Here is a 13,975-nt window from a genome sequence, read left to right on the forward strand (position 1 = left end):
GTAGCTGTGTGAGTAAGATTAGCGACCCTAGTGGCCGACACAAACACCGGGCCCATCTAGGAGTGGCACTGCAGTGTCACGCAGGATGTCCCTTCCAAAAAACCCTCCCCAAACAGCACATGACGCAAAGAAAAAAAGAGGCGCAATGAGGTAGCTGTGTGAGTAAGATTAGCGACCCTAGTGGCCGACACAAACACCTGGCCCATCTAGGAGTGGCACTGCAGTGTCACGCAGGATGTCCCTTCCAAAAAACCCTCCCCAAACAGCACATGACGCAAAGAAAAAAAGAGGCGCAATGAGGTAGCTGACTGTGTGAGAAAGATAAGCGACCCTAGTGGCCGACACAAACACCGGGCCCATCTAGGAGTGGCACTGCAGTGTCACGCAGGATGTCCCTTCCAAAAAACCCTCCCCAAACAGCACATGACGCAAAGAAAAATAAAAGAAAAAAGAGGTGCAAGATGGAATTGTCCTTGGGCCCTTCCCACCCACCCTTATGTTGTATAAACAAAACAGGACATGCACACTTTAACCAACCCATCATTTCAGTGACAGGGTCTGCCACACGACTGTGACTGAAATGACGGGTTGGTTTGGACCCCCACCAAAAAAGAAGCAATTAATCTCTCCTTGCACAAACTGGCTCTACAGAGGCAAGATGTCCACCTCATCATCATCCTCCGATATATCACCGTGTACATCCCCCTCCTCACAGATTATCAATTCGTCCCCACTGGAATCCACCATGTCAGCTCCCTGTGTACTTTGTGGAGGCAATTGCTGCTGGTCAATGTCTCCGCGGAGGAATTGATTATAATTCATTTTAATGAACATCATCTTCTCCACATTTTCTGGATGTAACCTCGTACGCCGATTGCTGACAAGGTGAGCGGCGGCACTAAACACTCTTTCGGAGTACACACTTGTGGGAGGGCAACTTAGGTAGAATAAAGCCAGTTTGTGCAAGGGCCTCCAAATTGCCTCTTTTTCCTGCCAGTATAAGTACGGACTGTGTGACGTGCCTACTTGGATGCGGTCACTCATATAATCCTCCACCATTCTATCAATGGTGAGAGAATCATATGCAGTGACAGTAGACGACATGTCCGTAATGGTTGTCAGGTCCTTCAGTCCGGACCAGATGTCAGCATCAGCAGTCGCTCCAGACTGCCCTGCATCACCGCCAGCGGGTGGGCTCGGAATTCGGATTTGGGATTTCGAAGAATGCACAGTTCTTTGCTGTGCTGCTTTTGCCAGCTTGAGTCTTTTCATTTTTCTAGCGAGAGGCTGAGTGCTTCCATCCTCATGTGAAGCTGAACCACTAGCCATGAACATAGGCCAGGGCCTCAGCCGTTCCTTGCCACTCCGTGTGGTAAATGGCATATTGGCAAGTTTACGCTTCTCCTCCGACAATTTTATTTTAGGTTTTGGAGTCCTTTTTTTTCTGATATTTGGTGTTTTGGATTTGACATGCTCTGTACTATGACATTGGGCATCGGCCTTGGCAGACGACGTTGCTGGCATTTCATCGTCTCGGCCATGACTAGTGGCAGCAGCTTCAGCACGAGGTGGAAGTGGATCTTGATCTTTCCCTAATTTTGGAACCTCAACTTTTTTGTTCTCCATATTTTATAGGCAGAACTAAAAGGCACCTCAGGTAAACAATGGAGATGGATGGATTGGATACTAGTATACAATTATGGACGGACTGCCACGGTTAGGTGGTATAAAAAAACCACGGTTAGGTGGTATATAATACAATTATGGATGGACGGACTGCCTGCCGAGTTCCGACACAGAGGTAGCCACAGCCGTGAACTACCGCACTGTACACTGGTTGATAAAGAGATAGTAGTATACTCGTAACAACTAGTATGACACTATGACGACGGTATAAAGAATGAAAAAAAAACCACGGTTAGGTGGTATATATTATAATAATAATACAATTATGGATGGACGGACTGCCTGCCGACTGCCGACACAGAGGTAGCCACAGCCGTGAACTACCGCACTGTACACTGGTTGATAAAGAGATAGTAGTATACTCGTAACAACTAGTATGACACTATGACGACGGTATAAAGAAAGAAAAAAAAATACCACGGTTAGGTGGTATATATTGTAATACAATTATGGATGGACGGACTGCCTGCCGAGTTCCGACTGCCGACACAGAGGTAGCCACAGCCGTGAACTACCGCACTGTACTGTGTCTGCTGCTAATATAGACTGGTTGATAAAGAGATAGTATACAATACATACAACAATATACTACTATACTGGTGGTCAGGCACTGGTCACCACTAGTCACACTGGCAGTGGCACTCCTGCAGCAAAAGTGTGCACTGTTTAATTTTAAATTAATATAATATTATGTACTCCTGGGGGCTCCTGCTATAACAACCTGCAGTGCTCCCCAGTCTCCCCCACAATTATTATAAGCTTTGCCTTTTATACATTGATGTGCAGCACACTGGGCTGAGCTGAGTGCACACAGACTGAGTCACACTGTGTGACTGGCTGCTGCTGTGTATCGTTTTTTTTCAGGCAGAGAACGGATATAGCAGAGAACGGATATATTATATTAAAATAAATAAAAGTTAACTAACAACAACTGCACTGGTCACTGTGGTAAACTCTGTCTGACTCTGCACAATCTCTCTCTCTCTTCTAATCTAATTTCTAATGGAGAGGACGCCAGCCACGTCCTCTCCCTATCAATCTCAATGCACGTGTGAAAATGGCGGCGACGCGCGGCTCCTTATATAGAATCCGAGTCTCGCGAGAATCCGACAGCGTCATGATGACGTTCGGGCGCGCTCGGGTTAACCGAGCAAGGCGGGAGGATCCGAGTCTGCTCGGACCCGTGAAAAAAACATGAAGTTCGTGCGGGTTCGGTTTCAGAGAAACCGAACCCGCTCATCTCTATCAGGAACTGGACTGCGGGTGCTCCTTCCAGCACTTGCAGGGGGCGTGCAAATGGTGGAAGGCGCATGCTCTTCACGTCCAGTGTTGGGAAGGTCAGGCATCGCAACCGACACAATTGGACTCTCCTTGTGGATTTGGGATTTCAAAGAACGCACAGTTCTTTGCGGTGCTTTTGCCAGCTTGAGTCTTTTCAGTTTTCTAGCGAGAGGCTGAGTGCTTCCATCCTCATGTGAAGCTGAACCACTAGCCATGAACATAGGCCAGGGCCTCAGCCGTTCCTTGCCACTCCGTGTGGTAAATGGCATATTGGCAAGTTTACGCTTCTCCTTCGACAATTTTATTTTAGGTTTTGGAGTCCTTTTTTTTCTGATATTTGGTGTTTTGGATTTGACATGCTCTGTACTATGACATTGGGCATCGGCCTTGGCAGACGACGTTGCTGGCATTTCATCGTCTCGGCCATGACTAGTGGCAGCAGCTTCAGCACGAGGTGGAAGTGGATCTTGATCTTTCCCTAATTTTGGAACCTCAACTTTTTTGTTCTCCATATTTTATAGGCAGAACTAAAAGGCACCTCAGGTAAACAATGGAGATGGATGGATTGGATACTAGTATACAATTATGGACGGACTGCCACGGTTAGGTGGTATAAAAAAACCACGGTTAGGTGGTATATATTGTAATACAATTATGGATGGACGGACTGCCTGCCGAGTGCCGACACAGAGGTAGCCACAGCCGTGAACTACCGCACTGTACACTGGTTGATAAAGAGATAGTAGTATACTCGTAACAACTAGTATGACTGACTATGACGGTATAAAGAATGAAAAAAAAACCACGGTTAGGTGGTATATATTGTAATACAATTATGGATGGACGGACTGCCTGCCGAGTTCCGACACAGAGGTAGCCACAGCCGTGAACTACCGCACTGTACACTGGTTGATAAAGAGATAGTAGTATACTCGTAACAACTAGTATGACTGACTATGACGGTATAAAGAATGAAAAAAAAACCACGGTTAGGTGGTATATATTATAATACAATTATGGATGGACGGACTGCCTGCCGACTGCCGACACAGAGGTAGCCACAGCCGTGAACTACCGCACTGTACACTGGTTGATAAAGAGATAGTAGTATACTCGTAACAACTAGTATGACACTATGACGGTATAAAGAATGAAAAAAAAACCACGGTTAGGTGGTATATATTATAATAATACAATTATGGATGGACGGACTGCCTGCCGAGTTCCGACACAGAGGTAGCCACAGCCGTGAACTACCGCACTGTACACTGGTTGATAAAGAAATAGTAGTATACTCGTAACAACTAGTATGACTGACTATGACGGTATAAAGAATGAAAAAAAAACCACGGTTAGGTGGTATATATTGTAATACAATTATGGATGGACGGACTGCCTGCCGAGTTCCGACACAGAGGTAGCCACAGCCGTGAACTACCGCACTGTACACTGGTTGATAAAGAGATAGTAGTATACTCGTAACAACTAGTATGACTGACTATGACGGTATAAAGAATGAAAAAAAAACACGGTTAGGTGGTATATATTATAATACAATTATGGATGGACGGACTGCCTGCCGACTGCCGACACAGAGGTAGCCACAGCCGTGAACTACCGCACTGTACACTGGTTGATAAAGAGATAGTAGTATACTCGTAACAACTAGTATGACACTATGACGGTATAAAGAATGAAAAAAAAACCACGGTTAGGTGGTATATATTATAATAATACAATTATGGATGGACGGACTGCCTGCCGAGTTCCGACACAGAGGTAGCCACAGCCGTGAACTACCGCACTGTACACTGGTTGATAAAGAGATAGTAGTATACTCGTAACAACTAGTATGACTGACTATGACGGTATAAAGAATGAAAAAAAAACCACGGTTAGGTGGTATATATTGTAATACAATTATGGATGGACGGACTGCCTGCCGAGTTCCGACACAGAGGTAGCCACAGCCGTGAACTACCGCACTGTACACTGGTTGATAAAGAGATAGTAGTATACTCGTAACAACTAGTATGACTGACTATGACGGTATAAAGAATGAAAAAAAAACCACGGTTAGGTGGTATATATTGTAATACAATTATGGATGGACGGACTGCCTGCCGAGTTCCGACACAGAGGTAGCCACAGCCGTGAACTACCGCACTGTACACTGGTTGATAAAGAGATAGTAGTATACTCGTAACAACTAGTATGACTGACTATGACGGTATAAAGAATGAAAAAAAAACCACGGTTAGGTGGTATATATTATAATACAATTATGGATGGACGGACTGCCTGCCGACTGCCGACACAGAGGTAGCCACAGCCGTGAACTACCGCACTGTACACTGGTTGATAAAGAGATAGTAGTATACTCGTAACAACTAGTATGACACTATGACGGTATAAAGAATGAAAAAAAAACCACGGTTAGGTTGTGCTGCCTCAGTTGAATCTCCTTTACTTGACAGAGATGTGCCTGAGCAGCGGCCCTCCCCAGCCCTATCCCAAATCATACTTATTTTGCATAGGAGATACCATGGTCATGAAGATTGTTCTCCCAGGGTGAGGTTCATTCATTGCATTCTGGGTATGCTGACCCCTGTGATTTCCCCAAATGTGGGAAACTCGACTGCATTATTTGTGGTAGTGGGGGACTGTGTTTGTGCTTTCCTCTGGTCAGCTCTGGTAAAAGCCAGATTTCTGTGTCTCAGATCTTCCTCTAGCCTTGTTCTTCTTTCGAGAGTTCTCTTGTGCTGCCTCAGTTGGATCTCCTTCACTTGACAGGGGGGTGCCCGAGCAGCGACCCTCCTCAGCTCTTGCCCAACTCCTACTTACCTGCCAGGTATGATCAGGAAGGTGCTTCTCCCAGGGCAAGGCTCACCCATTGCACTCTGGGTGTGCTGCATCTGCGATTTCCCCAAATGTGGGACACTTGACTGCATAATTTGTGTTTCCTCTGGTCGGCTCTCATATAATTCAGATCTCTTTGTCTCAGGTCTCTAATGCTAATGGCTGATTAGAATAAATGCCGTGCAGCTGCCTTGCTGCACGGCCAGAGAGCAGGTGAATATCTTAATTTCCTAAAGCCTAGCAACGGGGAATGCGGTCCGCCAGTGGCGTCCCCGTTGCTAGGGTCCGTGCGGCTCAGCGCGCCCGGCGTCTAGCGTTGCTAGGGAGCCGGCGGCTGTACGTGCACGGCATCTCTAGTTGCTAGGCGCCGGGCCGCGCAGACCATCAAGCGGACCCCGGCGCCAAACAGTACCCCCCCCTTGAGGAGGGGTCAAGGAACCCCTAAAGCCAGGTTTCTGAGGAAATTCCCGAAAAAATGCCCTCTTGAGCCTCGGGGCATGAAGATCCTTATCCAGGACCCAAGACCTTTCCTCCGGACCATAGCCTTTCCAGTGAACCAGAAAATACAGCCGATCCCGGGACAATTTGGAATCGAGAACCTTCTCTACCAAGAACTCCTGTTGTCCCTGTACATCTACTGGAGATCTACCCTGAGAGATCTTCCGAGGAAATCTACTGGAAGAAACGTATTGTTTCAACAGGGAACAATGAAACGTATTTCCAATCCGGAGAGATCTTGGTAAACGTAACCGAAAGGCAACTGGGTTGACTCTTTTAATAATAAGAAATGGCCCAATAAATTTGGGTCCCAGTCTAGCTGAGGATTGTCGAAGCCTGATGTTGCGAGTCGACAACCACACCCTATCTCCCACCTTAAAAGTGCAAGGACGTCGGAGCCTGTCAGAAAATTTCTTCTCTCGAAAGGCCGCTTTTCTGAGAGCAAGGTGCACCTTTTTCCAAATGGCTCTGAGATGGGAGGTTAAGGTAAGCGAGGAGACTGAGGAATGATGAAAAAAAGAATTAGCTCTGGGGTGAAAACCAAAAACTGAAAAGAATGGAGACTCTTTAGTGGAGGAATGACAAGAATTATTGTAAGCAAATTCAGCCAACGGAAGAAACTCGGACCAATCATTCTGGAGTTTGGCTGAATACAAGCGCAAATATTGTTTCAATGATTGGTTAACTCGTTCGGTTTGCCCGTTGGATTGTGGGTGGTAACCGGATGTTAACGACAATTTCATCTTCAATGAGGCACAAAAACATTTCCAGAATTGTGCGATGAATTGTGGACCCCGATCAGAAACAATATCAGTAGGCAACCCATGAAGCCTGAATACATGGCGGAGAAACAAAACTGCCAACCCTTGGGCAGAAGGCAATCGGGGAAGAGCAATAAAATGAGCCATTTTACTAAAACGGTCCACTACCACCCATATGACTCGGAATCCGGCTGAAAGGGGAAGGTCAACCACAAAATCCATAGAAATATGAGACCATGGCCTGAGAGGAACATTTAAGGGCATAAGTTGCCCGATGGGCAAGGAACGGGGAACCTTATGCTGTGCACAAACCTGACATGAATAAACAAATTCCTTGACGTCTTTAGAAAGACCAGGCCACCATACTGAGCGAGAGACTAACTCCAATGTCTTAGAGACTCCTGGATGCCCTGAAACTTTGTTATCATGGAATTCCGTTAAAACAGTAACTCTCAAAAACTCAGGGACGTAAAGACGACCAGCAGGAGTAATTCTAGGAGCTTGGTGTTGAAGCTGTTTTAACTGGGTAAATAAATCTTGTGTGAGGCCCGCCCAGATGACCGAAGATGGAAGTATGGGGGTAACAGGATTGTTATTGTGAACCGGAAGAAAGCTATGTGACAGGGCATCAGCCTTAGTATTCTTGGAACCAGGCCTGAAAGTGATTATAAATTTGAAACGCGTAAAAAATAATGCCCAACGTGCCTGCCGGGCATTAAGCCGCTTAGCCGATTCAATGTATTGCAGGTTCTTATGGTCAGTCAATACCGAAATAGTATGTTTTGCTCCCTCCAGCCAATGCCTCCACTCCTCGAAAGCCCATTTTACCGCCAGTAACTCCCGATTACCAACGTCATAGTTGGATTCAGCGGAGGAGAATTTCCTGGACATAAAGGCACAAGGATGTAACTCCAGAGACTCCGGATCCTTTTGAGAAAGGATAGCCCCCACTCCAACCTCCAAGGCATCAACCTCCACCACAAAGGGCAATTCCGGATTAGGATGTCTGAGGACTGGAGCCGAGACAAAGGCTTGTTTCAAGGCCCGGAAGGACAACTCAGCTTCATGCGACCAGTTGGTAGGATCCGCTCCTTTCTTTGTCAGAGCTACAATGGGAGCAACCAGGTCAGAAAAAGAATGAATGAACCTCCTATAATAATTCGCAAACCCTAAAAAACGCTTAATTGCTTTTAAATTGGTGGGTTGCGCCCAACTAAGGATGGCCTGGAGTTTCTTTGGTTCCATGGAAAATCCCTGAGGGGAAATTATGTACCCTAAAAAAGATACTTCCGTGACATGAAACTCACACTTCTCCAGCTTGGCATATAAATGATTCTCACATAACTTTTGAAGAACCAGACGCACCTGGGTAACATGTTGTTCCATTGATTTAGAAAAAATCAGGATGTCGTCTAAGTAAACGACCACGAATTTCCCTAGGAAGTCACGGAGCACATCGTTAATGAGGTCTTGAAAAACTGCCGGAGCATTGGACAGGCCGAACGGCATCACCAGGTATTCGTAGTGACCCGACTGAGTACTGAAGGCCGTTTTCCACTCATCTCCAGATTTAATTCGGATGAGGTTGTACGCTCCTCTAAGGTCAATTTTAGAAAAAATCACAGCAGAACGTAACTGATCAAAGAGTACAGAAATCAACGGCAAAGGATAGGTGTTTTTAACTGAGATCTTATTCAGGGCTCTAAAATCAATGCAAGGTCTAAGCGAGCCATCCTTTTTCTCCACAAAGAAGAAGCCTGCACTTAAAGGAGATTTTGATGGTCTAATAAATCCTTTCTCAAGGCTCTCCTTTACATAATCATTCATAGCCGCAGTTTCTGGCCCGGATAATGCATATAATCTTCCCTTTGGCAATGCGGCACCAGGAATTAACTCAATAGCACAATCATAAGGCCGATGGGGAGGCAGAATGTCCGCATTGCCTTTGGAGAAAACATCAGCAAACTCCTGGTATTCCACCGGAATGAGTTCTGGAATGATAGCTGCTACTCTGACTGGAAACGTGATACATTCCTTATCACAAAAAGTACCCCAATGTGAAATCTCCCCCGACCGCCAATCAATGGTGGGATTATGAAAGGCCAGCCAAGGGTGACCCAGAACAACTGGAACGGCTGGGCAATATGTAAGAAAGAACTCGATTTTCTCGGAATGTAGAGCTCCTACTGTAAGTAGTGCAGGGGGTGTACGGAGAGAAATAATCCCATTAGACAGCGGACTCCCATCTAAGCCATGCATGGTGACACACCTACCCAAAGGTAACTGAGGAATGCCTAAGGCCTTAGCCCAAGTTAAATCCATAAAGTTTCCTGCAGCTCCACTGTCAACAAAAGCCGACACCGAAGAACTGAGGCTGCCAAAGGAAACTTTAACTGGGACTAAAAGGGAGTTATTCGAGGAGATAAGCTGCAGACCTAGGTGAACCCCCTCACAATTCACCTGGTCAAAGCGTTTCCCGACTTGTTCGGACAATTACGAGCAAAATGTCCCTTACCCCCACAGTACAGACAAAGACCAGAATTTTGCCTTCTGGCTCTTTCTTCAGGAGACAGCCGGGAGAGACCCATCTGCATGGTCTCCTCTACGTCTTCAGGAATGGAATTTACACACGGACTTGACCTTACAGGTGCTCCTTTTTCAGCCCTCCGCTCTCTGAGACGACGATCAATCTTAATAGAAAGCTCCATGAGTTTATCGAGAGTCTCAGGAGCGGGGTACTGAAGGAGACTGTCTTTTATAGACTCTGATAAGCCGAGGCGAAACTGACTGCGCAGGGCTGGGTCATTCCAGCCACAGTCGTTCGACCAACGGCGAAACTCCGTACAATAAACCTCTGCAGGAATTCTACCCTGTCTGAGAGCGCGCAACTGACTTTCAGCGGACGCCTCTCTATCAGGGTCATCATACAAGAGCCCTAAAGACTCAAAAAAAGCGTCAACTGACAACAATGCCGGATCCTCTGCTCTTAAACCAAATGCCCAGGTCTGAGGATCCCCCTGGAGCAAAGAAATAATAAACCCGACCCGCTGAGATTCAGTACCCGAGGAAGTCGGTCTTAAACGAAAATAAAGTTTACAGGATTCTTTAAAATTAAAAAACTCTTTTCTATCACCAGAAAAACGGTCAGGCAAATGCATCTTTGGTTCAGGGACTACCCTTGGGGAAGCTCGCAAAAGATCTTCCTGCGACTTCACCCGAAGAGAAAGATCCTGAACCATCTGAGTAAGTTCTTGAATCTGGCTGACTAAGAGCTGACCAGGATTTGGCACTAAACCTGTTGGATTCATGAGGCCGATAAACTCTCACAAAACTGAATGAGAAAAAATTAAACCCCGTTTAATTTTAAGTTTTGGTATGGCCGGTAATAATGTTATGATTCCAGCACTCTGGTCAGAGAAGATCTTATGGCAAGGACTGGAGCACTGGAACGGAATGCTGGGGAAGGGAGCAGGACAGGAAAATAGCCCCTGGCGCCCTAACTCTGTTGTCTTACCCGTGTTGTCAGAAATCCCCTGCGAGACTATGGTTTCTTGAGCCCTTGGCAGCCGCGTTTGAAGGGCGGATTATGTCTGCCCAACTTCGATGCCCCCCGGTCTTAATGAGAGACAAAGGGAAACCCGAGACAGGGTGATAACAAGAGGCCCTCTAACTAAACAACCAGGCCAGGGGCTAAGCAAACTCAAAACTATAATATGTGCGGAGAAACCGCCAGGAAAAAGGACAACCAAAATATCCACTTGTCCAATTCTCCTACCCGGCACCGCCAAGTACCAGAGAGGACTTGTGGAAGCGGAACCCTCCGCAAATGCTCCAAACACAAAATATAAAAGGTAAAGCGGCTGAGCCGCAACACACGGCAGAGCCGCAACTCACGAACACCACTGGATATAAAACGGTGATCAGTCAGGACTCCAGGGAACCAAACGACCTCTTGGGATGAGATGACAACTCCCGAATACCGGACTTCTGCGGACTGGAATGACCGGATACAGCAGGACTGGAAACAGACTCTCAGCAAACAAAGGCAGCATGCAGGAAGCTATTACCGGCGTCTGTGAGAAGCCCTGGGAGAGTATTTAACAAGGAGTCCTCCAATCAGCTGCTAAAGGCTGATTAGAATAAATGCCGTGCAGCTGCCTTCCTGCACGGCCAGAGAGCAGGTGAATATCTTAATTTCCTAAAGCCTAGCAACGGGGAACGCGGTCCGCCAGTGGCGTCCCCGTTGCTAGGGTCCGTGCGGCTCAGCGCGCCCGGCGTCTAGCGTTGCTAGGGAGCCGGCGGCTGTACGTGCACGGCGTCTCTAGTTGCTAGGCGCCGGGCCGCGCAGACCATCAAGCGGACCCCGGCGCCTAACAGTATGACTCCCAAAAACAACAACCGCGTCATTGGGACCAACTGCGATTTTGGCAAGTTTAGGAGCCAACCATGTTGTTGAAGAACTGTCAGGGAGAGTAGATGTTTTGCACCAACTGGTCCCTGGATCTCGCCTTTATCAGGAGATCATCCAAGTACGGCATAATTGTGACTCCTTGCTTGCGAAGGAGAACCATCATTTCCACCATCACCCTGGTGAAAATCCTCGGAGCCGTGGACAGACCAAACGGCAACGTCTGAAATTGGTAATGACAATCCTGAATTGCAAACCTCAGGTAGCTTGATGCAGTGGCTAAACGGGAACATGTAATTAGGCATCCTTATGTCTACCAAAACCATGAAATCTCCTTCCTCCGGACTGGAGATCCCTACCCTGAGAGATTCCATCTTGAAATTGAATTTCTTTAGGTAGAAATTGAGGGATTTCAGATTTAAGATTGGTCTGACTGAGCCGTCCGGCTTCGGGAGCACGAAGAGGCTTGAATAAAAACCTTCTCCCTGCTGACTAAGGCCGATTTGAACAATCGGTGAGGGGGAACGTCTTGAAACCCCAGTTTGTACCCTTGTGACACTATTTGTAAAACCCACGAGTCCAGGTCCAAATTAATCCAGAACTGACTGAAGTGTTTTAGACGTGCCCCCACTGGTGTGGGCTCCTGCAAGAGAGCCCCAGCGTCATGCAGTGGATTTGGCAGAAGCAGAGGACGATCTCTGCTCCTGCGATCTTGAAGAGGCTACAGACCTCTTCCCTCTTCTCCTTCCTCTACCTGCAAAGAAAGGGGAATCTTAACTTCTTGCATATCTATTGGGACAAAATGACTGCGTTAGACAATGATGCGTCTTCATCCGTTGAGAGGGAACATAGGGCAAGAAGGTTGACTTACCTGCGGGAGCTGCCGAGATCAAATTAACTAGGCAGTCACCAAACAAGGCTTCACCTTCATAGGGAAGAGACTCCCTTTCTTCTTGGAGTCAGCATCAGCATTCCCTTGGTGAATCCACAATGCCCTCCTATCCGAGACTGCCATGAAATTGGCCCGTGAACTCAAGAGTCCTATATCCCTTGCAGTCGTAAGTATGCTGCAGTGTCCTTGATATGATCCAACGTAAGGAGTATCCCATCTCTCCAAGATATCTATATCGGAAGACAAGGTATTCGACCAATTCTTGAATACTACTACTCACCCATGCGCATGTAATGGCAGGTCTAAGTAATGTACCCGTGGTTACATAACTAGAAATAATGTAGCTTCCTGCATACGATCCGCTGGATTTGTGACAGGGCCCCGTGCAGAACAGGGGGTGACTCCCACTTTATTCTGTCCGCAGCAGGAAATGAATAAACAATCGGAAACCTTTTGGGGATTTGAAGCCATCTTGTCGAGCTGGCCCAGACTTTCTCAAACAGAGATGGAGAAACGTTACATCAGCTTTCATTATATATCTATATATACATACATATAGACCCCTTTGTCAGGAACAGCAGGGTCCTCAGTGATGTTAATATGTCCTTAATATCCACAATCATGTACTGAATGCTCCTTGCCAATATTGGATCTAATCAGGAAATATTATGGTCGACATAGGAATCAGTATCCGAGTCAGTATCAGTGTGTAGTAACATTTTTGCGGGCCTGAGGGAAAAGAAGCATAGCCATGAACATCACATCTATTCTCTACGTCTGTGTCTGGGACACAGATTTATCCAACCTCACTCTGATATTATTGAAACTTTCACCCAGTTATTGGTGGTGCCAACAGGGCCACCATCATATGTCTGCATTCCTAATATAGTTTCCTCTTGGGAAAAACATTCAGCCACCGACATGTTGACACACATGTACCAAGTACCCACAGACACATCGGCTTATGGGGGATAGACCTACAGTAAATCTGTCAGAGGGACAGAGAGGATTTTTCAGCTCACAACCCAGCGCCAAAAGTACACAGTCTGGGAAATAATAAACTCTATAGTGATAGACTTGTAACGCTCTATAGATGTGCTGGTGAGGTGAGGAAGAAGCCCCGCCGCTGTAATGGCACGCTTCTGTCCCGCTCAGAAACAAATAATTAATTACGCTGGCGGGGTAAGGACAGTGCCCAGGCACTAATGTCCACTTTTGCCAGCCTTTTGTGAGGAATTTATGCTGCCCAGGGTGCCCCCCCCCCACCCACCCACATGCCCTGCACCCTGCAGTGCCTGTGTTTGTGTGGAAGCATGGCGCACAGCATTCCGCTCGCTGCGTGGTACCTCAGAATGCCATCACTGGAGAAGAAGTCTTCTGTTCTTCTGCTACTCGCCTGTCTTCTGACTTCTGGCTCTGTAAGGGGGTGATGGCAGGCTACGGGAGTGGGCATCTAGGCGTACCCAGCGATCAGCACCCTCAGGAGCTAATGGTGTCCTGTCAGCCAGAAGCAGAGCCATTGAACTCACTAGAAGTTGGTCATACTTCTCTCCCCTAAGTTCCACGAAGCAGGGAGACTGTTGCCAGCAG

The 13,975-nt window shown here is 46.9% G+C and overlaps 1 non-coding gene and 1 pseudogene across 1 annotated transcript; both read left to right on the top strand.

Moving 5' to 3' along the window:
• Window positions 1-5,487: 5,487 nt before the first annotated feature.
• LOC135035063 (U1 spliceosomal RNA) lies at window positions 5,488-5,651 on the top strand. The gene has a single exon (XR_010230148.1). It is a non-coding gene; the product is annotated as a U1 spliceosomal RNA (small nuclear RNA).
• Window positions 5,652-5,803: 152 nt separating this feature from the next.
• Window positions 5,804-5,958, top strand: LOC135035064 (U1 spliceosomal RNA; annotated as a pseudogene).
• The last annotated feature ends 8,017 nt before the right edge of the window (window positions 5,959-13,975 follow it).

This window comes from Pseudophryne corroboree, unplaced genomic scaffold (assembly GCF_028390025.1).
Source record: "Pseudophryne corroboree isolate aPseCor3 unplaced genomic scaffold, aPseCor3.hap2 scaffold_593, whole genome shotgun sequence".
In the NCBI taxonomy this organism is placed as follows: Eukaryota; Metazoa; Chordata; class Amphibia; order Anura; family Myobatrachidae; genus Pseudophryne; species Pseudophryne corroboree.